The sequence below is a fragment of the Tursiops truncatus genome, chromosome 1 (assembly GCF_011762595.2).
Source record: "Tursiops truncatus isolate mTurTru1 chromosome 1, mTurTru1.mat.Y, whole genome shotgun sequence".
Lineage (NCBI taxonomy): Eukaryota > Metazoa > Chordata > Mammalia > Artiodactyla > Delphinidae > Tursiops > Tursiops truncatus.
The window spans coordinates 3,504,712-3,518,405 of NC_047034.1; the positions used below are offsets into that span (position 1 = coordinate 3,504,712).

Here is a 13,694-nt window from a genome sequence, read left to right on the forward strand (position 1 = left end):
AAGCAATGTAATAAACATCCTCATCTTTTTACCGCCAAGATTTATAATTTTTAACATTTTTCTCAATTTATTCCAAGCCATTAAAAAATAAATATACAGTTGAGGATTCCAATCCCCTTTCCATTTCCTGATGTCCCTCTGGCTATAGAAATAATCACTATATTTCATTTGATAGGTCATTTTTCATATCTCCATTTTTACACTGTAATCACCTAATTATGTATCAAAAAACAGAAACAAAAAGTGAACAAGGTATCAATTATGAAGTTCCTAAATTTGCTGTTTCTAAATTTACCTTAAAATTATTGGAAAATTTTCAAACAAACATATTCGTTGGAAACAGATTTACTTATTTATTTTTGGTTAAAAAACCATAATGCTGATTAAATATAAAAATTTAAATGAAAAAATTTCATTCTCCTGCCTCAACAAATTTCCTTGGTTGCAGAAATTGACAAATATGCCTCCTACCTCCTTTTTATTCAAATTCTTTAGAACTGGGTCATTTAAATTTTAACCATTTTCATGCTGCATACGGGATTGGTGATATGGTTAAAGATTTATACTTTATTACCTCCATTGCTCTCATTTTTTTGTTTTCATAAAAAAGCATGTGCTGTAGGCAGCTTCATGCATGGATATTAATTTTCATAAAATACACTCATAGCATCTTGTTAGGATGCTTATTTTAAATTATTCTAAGGAGTCAGCAAAGTTACCTCTTTTGATTTGCTAAGAAAATATCAGCAATGTCAGAGTTAAATAAGTGAGCATTGACATTAGGATTTTTTTTTTTTTGCCTCTTCTTCTGGAGCCAGATTTCCCTTAAAAAAGAAGCAAATGCGTTTCTGAAAAAGTATATTGAAACCGAGATCCTTATCTGAACACAGAATTACTGTGGATTTGCATGAACTATGCGGCAATGCATCGCCAGAGACCTCTTAACCCTCACACATCTCTCTGAGGGCATCAGAGTAGAACTCTACATCAGCACCTTTAAGGTCCTGTGTTATCTTAAACATAATCTTCAGAGAGAAAGGTTCAGAGTAACACAAAGGTGAGTTTAAATGTATTTTTCCCTATCATTTCCCTACTAATTATTTAGGCAGCAATATATCAAGAGATACGTACAGTCAATTTAAAACTTAAGTCACAATCTTAATGCCCAAATGGAAAAGATGCAATTAACATACCTGGGTTTGATACTTGAGATTGCTAAACTATTTTCAACTTGCATTTATGGACTATATGCTATTTCAAGATTGGACAATTGCCACTAGTAATATTTACCTCAGGCAATATTTAGGCTAACACAGTCTAAAGATAAAGACAGGAAAGTATGCAAGACTACACCTTTTTTTCAGGTTCAAATCAGAGTATATCGTAGCCCTCAATAAATATCACTCCAGATCTTTTATGCTAGGTGTTTAAAAAGATGGCACAGTGATTTTCTTGGCATCATTTCTTAAAAGAAGATATTGCTACATAACATATTTAAAATGCATTTCTTTATAAGTTTTGTGTACAAAGTCTTTTTTCGAAGACATCACATTTTTAGTATAAAACGAATTCAGGAGTATGGAAATCTATCTTTAAAGAGTCTTCTCTTATTATAAGTCAGAAAGAGCTTCTAATATACTGACTTAGTATTTTTTCAACTTTTTCTTTCTTTTCTTCTTCTCAGCCACCTACCATGTTCTTTAGCCTTTAAGTTACCAATATTCTTTCTCCCCAGATAACTTGACAGTCGGTGCCACTCATTGGGGTTTTTTTAATTCACATTTCTCCAAAATTCTGGTCAATTCATTAACTACCTTTTAGTATTCTTATGTCTGTTTCTCATCATAGTCATACAGCAAATAAGGGCACTGGGTAAGAAGTAAGAAGACATTTTACTAAATATCTTATTGACTCTTTTTGGTCCTCAATTTCCCTTTCAGTAGTTTGGGGAATTAGAGCTAGTAGATCTCCAGGGTCCTGGGACATATGTCTGCATGATTAACTGAAATTGAGACTCTGATGAATTCTGAGCTCTCAAAATTATCTCAATATGTTACACATGGGTCAAGTGGTCCATCCTTTTAAAAATGTAGTCACACTTATACCTATTGCTTTTAAGTATTTAATTTTCACTTTTTAAATTCCTCTGTGTATAAACTCTGATTCCTAAATGTGCCATCTGAAGGGTATTCTTCAACTAAAACAGCTGATTTTTGGTGTGAAGCTATCATATGTAAAATTGTATAGTTTAAAGAAATCTTGGACAATCTGGCAATACATTTTACTGATGAGCCCAGTAAGGCCAGGGAACAACATGGTCACTTCTTTGTACAGATCCTTTCTGAGTGGGACTTTTTTGCAAACTCCACAAAAATCTTGAACCATTGAGTTGCACAACAAAAAAAGGGATTTGCTGCGGGATGGATCTTAACTGCTATTATTGCAATCATCTGATATGACTGTGGGGATTTTCCAAATGCTGATTTAGTCATTAACACTAAGAGTTACATAATAGACATCCTCAAGGTATTACCAAAAGTTATTATATTTCGAGTTAGCACTACCACTATTTTTATGATAGGGAAGTTGATCATTGAGAGACTGTTGAACTTTGCCAACATTTTTACCCTGAATTTTAGCAAATTGACTCAGGTTTCTGTTTATGAACAACTTAGGTAAGTTGTAAAATCTCTCGCTAATTCACGCTATGCTTTATGTTTACATGAGCTTTTAACTGTAGTGTACATACACTGAACTTCCATGGGGAATGAAAATAAAGGAATTGAACTTATAGTTTCAAATATCAGAAGCAGGGATATTAATAACAATCCAAAAATCAAGAGTGCAGCATGAGTTTTGAGAGACTGTGGAGGAAACTACCACATCAAGTGAGTTAAATAATAAATATAAAATGAATCACAAAAAAAAAACCACTTGAAATATACAGAGTTGTAAAAATATTGAGGGTTCTTTTCTACTAAAGCCTATACAAAAGATTTAATTTATTCTTTTAGGAAATTGCAAATACCAATGTAATCAACAACTACTCAGATCATCTCATAAAGCAATTAGAAACAAATTTCCTTAACCTATTTGTCCACCAAAATTATGTCTGCCTCTAGAATAGTGTATAAACAAAGAATAGATCCAAATTAAATCACTTTTGTAGCTATTCATAGTATACAAAAATCAGGTATCAACAGTCATCAAACTAGCCATAGTATGAAATTGAAGAAATGTCTGTGATTTTCTTAATCCTTCTTTAATAAAAAAGATCACTGTATTCAAATACCCATATAAGCCTAAGCTTTAGAAAGGAAGAAATAAAGGAGAAAAATAAAAGATACAACAGCAGATCATATTAAATCTAGAAAGTAGTTCTTTAGCTGAAAATGTGAAATTAGGTATTTAATGAAAATCATGTAGAATTTCAGAAATATTTACTTAGATTTGGATACTGTCTGTCATGTGAAGCTGTGATACATTATACCATATGCACACATTAATACACAATACATTATTAATAGTCTTATTTGGACTTGGTAGGGAAAACTTTAATTCCATGACTGCTGTCAATACTAACTTGAATTTATGCATCTGAATTTCCATTATAACATTTTTTGAAATGGGATGTTAAACCAAAGGAAGAACTGACCTAGGAAATGTCAGTGCCTAAATAATATGCATAGAATAAAATGTAACAACATCTTTTTACGATCAAAATGTGCATCCTTTTTACTTTTCATTTAAGATATTTATTTATTAGAGTCAAACATCAGAGGTCAAGAGTTTGATTTTCTAGTTTGTGAAATAATGTTTTTTCCACTCAGAAAAGGGCCTCAGAGATTACCAGGAGACAAAGAAACTGAGGCCTGGAAAGAGAAGAAAGGAATCCAAATTCATGGAATAAATTATCTAGAGTGATAGTATAGACTTCCTTCCATTTCTCGGGTGTCTCTTCAAAAAGGACTGGATAAAGGAAAATGCATAGAGAGGAAAGCACCTCAATTCCATTTGGTTCATAATATTTGTTTTGATAAAAGTCTTACTAAAGATAAAGCTGAGTCAATTTGTTACAATAAGGAACGTCAAAGTTCCTACAGAAGCACTTAACCTCTTAGTCAATTTCCTCATTTGTAAACAGTCCAACACATACCCTATACATCTGACAATACTAGGAATGTTTATTACGTGCTTACACCCAGTAAGTCATCAGCCCATGTACTCTGCACCTAATTCTCATCAACATTTATATGATGCCAGCCCCATTATTATCCCTATTTTGGAAATGAAAACACTTAGAAACAGGTTGACTAAGTAATAAGTCTAAGATGCCGTGAAGTCTATGGGGTAGGGCTACATTTGAACCCAAAGGCCAGACTGTTCACTTGTGCATCTAACTGCTTTTTTCCTGGCTCTTCTTCCCTTATTGTCCTAAAATATGAAGTAATAGATGTGTGTGTGGGAACATCAATGTATTGAAACATTTTACAAATGCAAGATGGTATTAATACTAGAAAGGATGCTGGGTCTATCTCACATTATCTTGGGTAATCAATCCATAAATGTGCAGGTCTGATCTCTCTAATGAGCTCTATTACAAGAAAGATTGAGATAGAACATACATAGCACCATGGAAAAGCCCATTTATTCTACTTATTTATCTAAAATCCCTGCACTGAGCTCTCTTGAACTTCACTGTATTAGAATTTGACTTGTGTGGATAAGACAAACTTCATGTCCACACCAATTATATTTGTTTTATGAAATCAGTTTGCTCTCAGTCATATTTCCCTGTGGTTCATCAGTTTCCTGCTTTTATCTCTGTTAGATAATCAACATATTGTATTCTTCTATTACATCTTAATAGGAGTAATGCCTCAAAAAAAGTGTATTAGCCAACGAGGAAAGCAAGCATCCTGTCTTACTTCTGTTCTAGCCCCAGAGCCAGTAATGGTGAATCCACTGGGGCTAACTGGGAGAGAGAATGAAAGCTTGTTCTATAAGGAGCTGTCTGAGGTACAGCAAATGCCTGCAGATATCATTTGCTTAGCTTTTCTTGGCTTATCCATTAACCCTAGCTGGAATAATTCTGGCTATTTTAGATACTTTGCTAATTACATGATGTTCTCATTCAGGAGCAGCTTGTTCCTTGTTCCTGTATACTCTTAGAAAGCCTCCAGACTTAAAAGGTACCATTGCCAGTTACCTGCTTGTTTGCTCAAAGGTCCAGCTCCTTGTCTGGAGCCTGAGAATGATTTGAAGGGAGAGGAGTAAGCCATATTTCTGTTCAACTCCAGTCTGAAGTTAAGAGGTCTGAAGAAAGAACAAAGCACACATATGGAATCCAACTCTTGAAGGATATCAAAAATGGAATTTTCTTATACAACCTACCTGTTCAAATTAGCATACAGTCATTTCAGCCTTTCTAAATAAAAGTTTTGTTTTTTTAACGTATATTAGTAATAGTTGCAAATTTATAAATTAACCTCATAGCATTTTAACGAATGCACTGAACTTGGCGATAAGACAATTTATAGTAGCACAGGAGTGCAGCTTATCATGGCCTCCATCCAAATGAACGTAGCCACCAATAATCCTTACAAAAGGGCAAAATTCTATTCAAAGACAGTGCTTGTCAAATTGCTACAATGTAGCCATTTCATAATCAATCTAAAAAGTTTATTGAATGTCAGCTCTGGGGGAGACATTGGCCATCAACATAGTTCATGATTTCATGGTTAAAAAAAGAAAAAAACGTAGACAATCTCAATTTTGGAGGATCAAAGTTAATAGGATCTGTCAAGGATTAAAAATGTGTACTTAGAAATCCTAAAATCTCGCACCTCTCAAATTTTGTCTGGCATTTTTTAAAATTTGTGTGAACAACTAAAATTTGGTTTCATGGGGAGACTTGGTTGGACTCATAAGACTCTCTCTCGTGATCCTTTAAGCATTAATCAACTGGGTATTTCTAGATGTGAAACTCTGACTCAAATCAACTTCTCTCTTGGAGAAGAAATGTAAGTCATTGCCAGAAAATTTTGTTTTTAGTTCTCAGCTTTCTAAAAAAAAAGTTCTTGATTTCATGTCAGGTAGTGAAACTTGCTACAGAAATGCATTCATTCCACAAACAGCAGTAGAGTATTTTTTATTATATGCTACATCTGAAGGGATTCCTACCAAATATTTTTCATTCACTTGAAATTACCTCGTAAGGTATTCACTTTAAAACACTAATCTAGTGTGTCTGTGTGAAACTGGAGCCTACTATAGTAAAACTTTATTGAAGGTCAAGGGTAACATAATAGAGAGGGGCTGGAGGTTACTGTGGTAATTTCCTATCTGCAGCATTGCTCCCAATTCTGAGAAATACTGCAATAATTTGAAATTGTTTTCTAAAGTTATGTGGGTTCTCCTGAAGAAGTTCCATTATTTATCCCTGAAAAATAAGTGCTCCAATCAGTCTTTCAAATGTTGTTGATTAGTTATTGCAAGAGTCATTAAACTCTTGTCAAAAAGTTTTATATTTGAATGCTTGTCCATAATTTGCATCCATTTTTCTCTTTGACCTTCATATTCATAAGTGATTTCTGAATCAATCATTCAACGTTACCACATAGAGAAAGAGTAAATTTAAACTAACACTGTGTCCCTGAGGAGTAGAATGCAAAAGAGATGCTGACTGAATTTTATAGATTATGGTCAAGGTGAAAAGACAGAAACTGGATCACTGTGTTACTTTAATTCAGGTCCTATTTATTGAGCCCTTACTTACTCTAAATACAGGGCTACACAGAAAGGAGTATATCAAAAACACAAGAAAAATATTCTCCACCCTCAAGGGGTTCATAATCCAAGGGGTTCATAATTTGATTCAAAATCAAATAAAAATACTCAAAGTAATTAACATTTATTTTATTTAAAATATAGAGTGAGTTTAAAAAAGAAAACTATCTTTCTTTTTAATAGCAAGAAATTTTATCATAAAAATCTTAAATTTGAGGAGAGCAACATTTCAAATATGCACAATCCAAAAGGAGGAGACATTTCAGGGAATTACATTTTTTTTTGGTCACATTATTATTTTATTAGGAAGCAGACACAGGGCGAAATTACAGTTTCAAAATTGTCATTATTCAGCGCTTTTCAAAGATAATTGATCTCCATCATGAAGACCAAAGGAGTAAATATTCTAAACTCTCAGAATTATAAAAGTAAACACTGGATTGTATTCAGTATAATTTTTGGATAAAGTCTATTCTTTGATTCCTAAAATATTTGAAAATGATAATCCAAGGATTAATCAAATGTGTCAGTTCATTTGCAGAAAAAAATAGATATATCTGTATTAACGTTTCCCATTTCATGTCATTTGAAGGAATTTTTTAAATCAGGTAATTAACTGCTTGCTTTAATAGTGTATAAAAAGTGCTGTCAAGTCATTATTCGCGGACCGCAATCATATTCTCCTCGATTCCTAGAGTAAGCCCTTGTCATGAAAGGAAAGAGACACCAAGTAGGAATATTTTCTATGTGACCAAACAAGTAGCTTCTGCTGCAGAAATTTGTTCCAATAAATCTGCAGGCATTTGGAAGAACTCAGATACATTTCAAATAACACCTGGGGTCTTGGAATTCTTTCATGTCATTCTCAGTGTCCCAGGGTGCATCTCCATCAAATCAATATTATTGAGAGTGTGGGTAGCATGGTCTGAAGACAGCTAGCATAAGCATTGACCACATGCTCTGGGTCAACTCAGTCCCACCTGGGATGGTCTCAAGAATTTTCACAATCAGGCTGGGCTCTTCTTGTGGCTTGAATGCATCATACCGTACAATCTTTTCAGCAGACCTGAGAACCACAAAAGTAATGGTCTCAGAATTATTTCCAAGCAGTGGACTTGATGGATGCCATGATGCCTGTGGGGCTAGACAAGTGGAGATAGGATACTCCCATCAAACTGTCATTTCTGGAGTGACTTGGAGGCTCGTAGCAGTAGTAGCTCATGGAAACATTGATTTGAAAGCCATTGGTCCAATGGCCAAGTGAATTCTTGCCCCTTGTCTCCTTGAAACATAGGTCTACTTTCTTAAAACATTTATCTTACCATTGATGCCTCATCTTAATTCCATCCCATCCATCAGTACCACCCTCATTATTTTTCTACTCCCTCCTAGGTACCAGGCAGATGGGAAGGGGCTTGTTTTGACTTCGATTCATCCACTGTTAACCTTAGGGGATACTTGAGCCAGAAGATACTTCCTAGAAATTGCCACATCAACGTCAGGAGTTTTGATTCATTTTGGGTGTGGTCCTGGGAGGTTAGGTGCCAAAGAAAACTGCTAAGAAGATGTTAAGCCAAGATAGTTTCCAAGATAACATAGATAGAATTGTTTTATAATGAAAACAGAATTGCAGGGAGGTGGCAAAGGGGCACACTGGGAAGACTGAGGGAGGCCAGGGGGCCATCTGACCAGGAATCAGGAGGAAGCTGTTGAGGCTTTCGGAAACAGAAGCTGCATTTCTAGATGGTCAGAGACTCAGGTTTGCTCTGCTACCTCTAAAGAGATTTCAAGGGTCATGAAAGGCAGCTCCTGGGCTTCTGTGCTCTTCGCTAGTTTTTGTGGGATCCCCAGCAGCTCTGAGAACAGCTAGCAGGATGCTCCCCAGGAATCACCTCCCTCCCTGTCACCCTGTGCCTTGTCCCTCATGAGCCTCTCTGTATGAATACTGGCTTTTAGTTCCTTACTGTACCTCCTTGACTCAAATGCAGCCAGTTTTGAGAGTTTTGACTAAATTGCTATCACTCTTATATAGTTGAAATTTAGGATACTGGAGTCACGTAGTGGTTCCAGTTGCTGAGAAAGTAAATGAGAAGGGAGATTTTTATTTTGCTCTTGGCTTTAATGGTTTTTCTCATTGGAGGGAAATACCTTCTCTGAATTAATGGGAACACTACAGGAAGGGTAAAGAAATCATAACTCAGTGCAGAACCATCAACCTTTACCTCAGCTCCTTGTGGGTCTGAAGGTAATGAGGAATTTAAAAGATTTGTAATGGCCATATATGTCAGTTCTGCAAAATAGCACAATCAGGGCTAAAACACAGAAAAAGAAAATCGGTAAAACTGTTTGCTTTGTTTTGGGTCAAATTTATATTTCCTAAAAGAGGAAAGGAAGGCATGATACAGGTGTTTGCCATCAAAAGTCTTAATCTGTATGCATTTGACTTATTAACCTAATTTAGGTACAGATTATCATTTTTACCCCCAAGAAAATGAAGTATGGGCACTTGTAATTGAATACTTTGATTTATGTTGTTTAAGGGGAAAAATGAGAGTGTGTCAGATTGGGCCCTACTACACACACAGCCCTGAGTCACCATTAAAAAAGGAAATGGGATATCATAATAATAGCATGAAATACGGGTAAATATACGTTAGCGATGCTTGGTTTTCATGCAGAAGACAAGGCTTTGTTTCAAGCGATGCATTAGATAGTTGGGGTTCTCAAGACATTACACCCTTCTTTCCCCTTCAAGTTCTGAAATAAGGTAAAAAATAAAACAGATGGAGACAATATCACCTCTATTACTGCTGCCGCTGATCATTTTGAAGACTATGCCTTATACCTACAAGCATGTGAGCTGAAAATCACAGCAGGGAGGTCATACAAGGGAATGTGAATTCTGCAGGCAGAGCAGTTCTTCAGGGGGAGGAGCAGAGTGATTGAGAGACAGAAACACACACACACACAGAAGAAGGGAATATGGAAATTTGCTGGCTCACGTGCCCAGTTTTTCCTTCCAAACTTTCCAATTAGATGCCTGTCTGGAACAGAAGAAAGGAGAGAGCTAAGAGTATTGTGATGGTAGAATCACTCCACACACGAAAGTCAGGAGGAGAAACTCTTTCTCATAAAGATATGCATGAAAGAAATACAAGTAGAATATAAAGTAGATAAAATAGGAAAAGGTAGATTTAAGGTGAAAGAAAACATCCCATCTTTGAGTCTTTATCTAAATTGATATTTACAAAGCAGCTGACAAATACCTATACACACGTGGTCATAAGGCAAGACTTCACCACAGCGAAGCAGGGACCAAGGCTGAAGTGACTGTCACCAGTCTTCATGGAGAACCCTTGGGGGTTTTCACCAGAGAAAAATTCCCTCTGTCCCATCCAGGGTTTATGGATGGGGCTCCAAACTGTAGAGGGCAGAAAAGGTTGATCTCCCACCCAAGCCAGACCCAAGAAAATCACCCCTCCCCTTCCCGCCCCTCTGCCAACAATTCACCTCTGCTCTCACCATCACATTAATCACGTCTTCTTTTTTTTTTTTTTAGGGGACACATTTTACTTTATCTTTTTAAGTAATTTTTACTGGAGTATAGTTGCTTTACAATGCTGTGTTAGTTTCAGGTGTACAGCAAAGTGAATCAGCCATACGTACCCATATATCCCCTCTTTTTGGATTTCCTTCCCATTTAGGTCACCACAGAGCATGAGTAGAGTTCCCTGTGCTATACAGTAAGTTCTCATTAGTTATCTATTTTATACATAGTATCAATAGTGTATATATGTCAATCCCAACCTCCCAATTCCTCCCACTCCCCTCTTCCCCCTTGGCATCCATACTTTTGTTCTCTGCGTCTGTGTCTCTACTTCTGCACTGCAAATAAGATCAACTATACCATTTTTCTAGGTTCCACATATATGTGTTAATATACAATATTTGTTTTTCTCTTTCTGACTTACTTCACTCTATATGACAGTTTCTGGGTCCATCCATGTCTCTACAAGTGACCCAATTTCATTCCTTTCTATGGCTGAGTAATATTCCTTTGTATATTTGTACCACATCTTCTTTATCCGTTCCTCTGTTGATGATATTTAGGTTGCTTCCATGTTCTGGCTATTGTAAATAGTGCTGCAATGAACATTGGGGTGCATGTGTCTTTTTGAATTATGATTTTCTCTGGGTATATGCCTAGTAATGGGATTACTGGGTCATATGGTAGTCCTATTTTTAGTTTTCTAAGGAACCTTCATTCTGTTCTCCATAGTGGCTGTATCAATTTATGTTCCCACCATCAGTATCACATCATTTTAATAAAGGATTCTGTTCAAAATATCTACTACCAAGGCTTCTTCTAAAACTCCCTCAATAATGTGTCATATGAACATTTTGTGGCCTGAGAGTCATAGTTGATCAAAGTCTTCTCCAAATATTTAAGTCTTTCATCATAGTCACAAGAAGAAAACACCTTTAGCCAAGTCATTTCTCCATGTAGCATTCATGAATTTCTGCAGGGCATAGAGACAATTTTGCTGGAAATGTTGACAGGGCCTGGGACTCCCTCCTGTCTCTCCTGCATATTCTTCTGCTCTTGGCCCTTCTGCTAGTACCAACCGTCTGCCTTTGGGGGCAGCTTCCAACAGGGCAGCTGCATGTGGAGCAGAAATAACTTTCAAAGCTGCAGCCTTTCTGCACAGACGTTCTAGAGATGCTGTAGTGATGCCTGGGACAGCCACTCCCACGCTGTGGGATAATTCTGGTGCACAGGTGAAGCTGACACAGCAAACAGATTTCTACTGACCTAGTTCTAACATAATTCTAAGAAAGATAGGATTTGCCAAGGAGTCACACAGCAAAACACACGTGAAGAGGCTGCTCAGTATTCAGGTAGCCATCTTTAAGACACCCACCATTCCTGGACCAGTTAGGTTTCCCCAGACACCAATAGGGGGTTGGTGTGGATGATATATATGGGGGGGGGGTGGAGGGAGAGGAAGAAGAATGAGAAGGGAGAGAGGAAGAAAGGAAGAAAGAAAGTGAGAAAGAAAGAAAGAAAAAAGAAAGAAAGGGAGAAATGAAAGAGAGAAAGAAGAAAGAGAAGAAAGAAAGAAAGAAGAAAGAGAGAAAGAGAAGGAAGGAAGGAAGGAAACAAAGAAAGAAGGAAAGAAAGAAAGAAAGAAAGAAGAAAGAAAAGGAAGGAAGGGAATGGAATGGGAAGAGAAGAGAAAGAAAAGAAAGAGAGGGGAGAGAGAGAAAGGTGTGTTCAAGGTCTCACTGCTGCAGGCAAGGAACCTGCAAGCCCCTGTCCTGAGGGTGGACAGCAGGCTGGAGACCCAGGGCAGAGTTGCAGTGGGAGTGCAAAGCTATCAGCTACAGAATTCCCACAAAACATCCTGGGTTGACAGGGGAATATACACAACATTCCATTCTTGGAGTGAAACCCAATCTGTACACATGGAGCACTTGATTCTGGGAATCCCATCAAGTTCATTCCTAAACACATGGTCCCTAAATACATGGTCCGTTTACACACTGAGGAGCATCGACAGCCATCTGAGGATGACAAAGGGGAGGACAGATGATAAGATCAGATTTGCATTTTAGAAGGATAACTGAGGCCTCAGTTCAGATGAGGTAACATTGTAATTGCCAAAAATTAAATAATGACCCAAGCATGAAATAGAACTTGTGTTTTCCCCAAACTGTTTATTCTTCTAACAAAATACTAAAAACAAGCAGCTGTTTATTTTCCTCCTTGTCTTAGTGCTTATTGACACCTTAGGAGCACACACTTAAGTCAGTGCGATTTCAGGCCAGGTAGAACTTTAAGGTTGGAAATGTCAAAAGCAAACACAAACCACGTAAGGGACAGCTCAGCCTGGCTCCCAGCACCAGTGTCACTGCTCTGCCCATCTCAAAATCCACTCTGCACAGGAATCTTGATGTTCGTCATCTGAAAATGAAACTATATGAATTGAAAGAGGCTTTTGATGTGGAGAAAACACAAAGCTGCCATTCTAACTCAAAGTAGAACTCCCTTCCTTTGTCGTATATTTGCCAGTAATGCAATGGATCAAGAAAGTTGTAGTCAAGTCGTGAATTGCACATGGGAGATAAAATGTTGATTCTCACTAAAAATATAGACATGGAAGAATAGTTTTACCTTAAGGTTTCTTAGAGAGTTCTCCATGTTTATATTCACTGGGTACAAAGCATGAAACACATCTCAATGTGCGCATGTAGGCAGGTATCTTGCCACGCAAGCAAAGATCTGACAACGATAACACATTTAAAACATTATCTAATGTATGTGGCACATTTCCTAATGACACTGGTGATAAGGAATGGTTTAGAAATTTATGTATTTTTTTTTCTTTTTTTTTTTCCTGCAAGGACTCAAAGCTAGATTTGAATACATTGCCTGGAATAGTATGTAATGATTACTTACGGAATTTTCTGATCTACTTTGATCATTGAGGATTTCTTTTTGTTTTACTTTATACAACAGGGAAAAATGGAAAGGTTTTATTTTTTTTTTTTTTGCGGTACGCGGGCCTCTCACTGTTGCGGCCTCCCCCATTGCGGAGCACAGGCTCCGGACGCGCAGGCTCAGCGGCCATGGCTCACGAGCCCAGCCGCTCCGCGGCATGTGGGATCTTCCCGGACCGGGGCACGAGCCCGTGTCCCCTGCATCGGCAGGCGGACTCTCAACCACTGCGCCACCAGGGAAGCCCAAGGTTTTATTTTTTTAAATGCATATTTTCAAGTGCACCCAGAAGTGTATTTAAATTTAGGCCATACTGTATATTAGAGCTAGTGTGCTCCTATACAGAGAATTTAAGTGTATAAACATCCATGGCACAAGGTTTCCCATTATTATGTGAGCCTATTGT

At 37.0% G+C, this 13,694-nt stretch overlaps 1 non-coding gene across 1 annotated transcript; it reads left to right on the plus strand.

Annotated features, from left to right (window-relative positions):
* The first annotated feature begins 4,896 nt into the window (after positions 1 to 4,896).
* Positions 4,897 to 5,023, plus strand: LOC117309784 (small nucleolar RNA SNORD22). Its single transcript, XR_004524083.1, has one exon. It is a non-coding gene; the product is annotated as a small nucleolar RNA SNORD22 (small nucleolar RNA).
* The last annotated feature ends 8,671 nt before the right edge of the window (positions 5,024 to 13,694 follow it).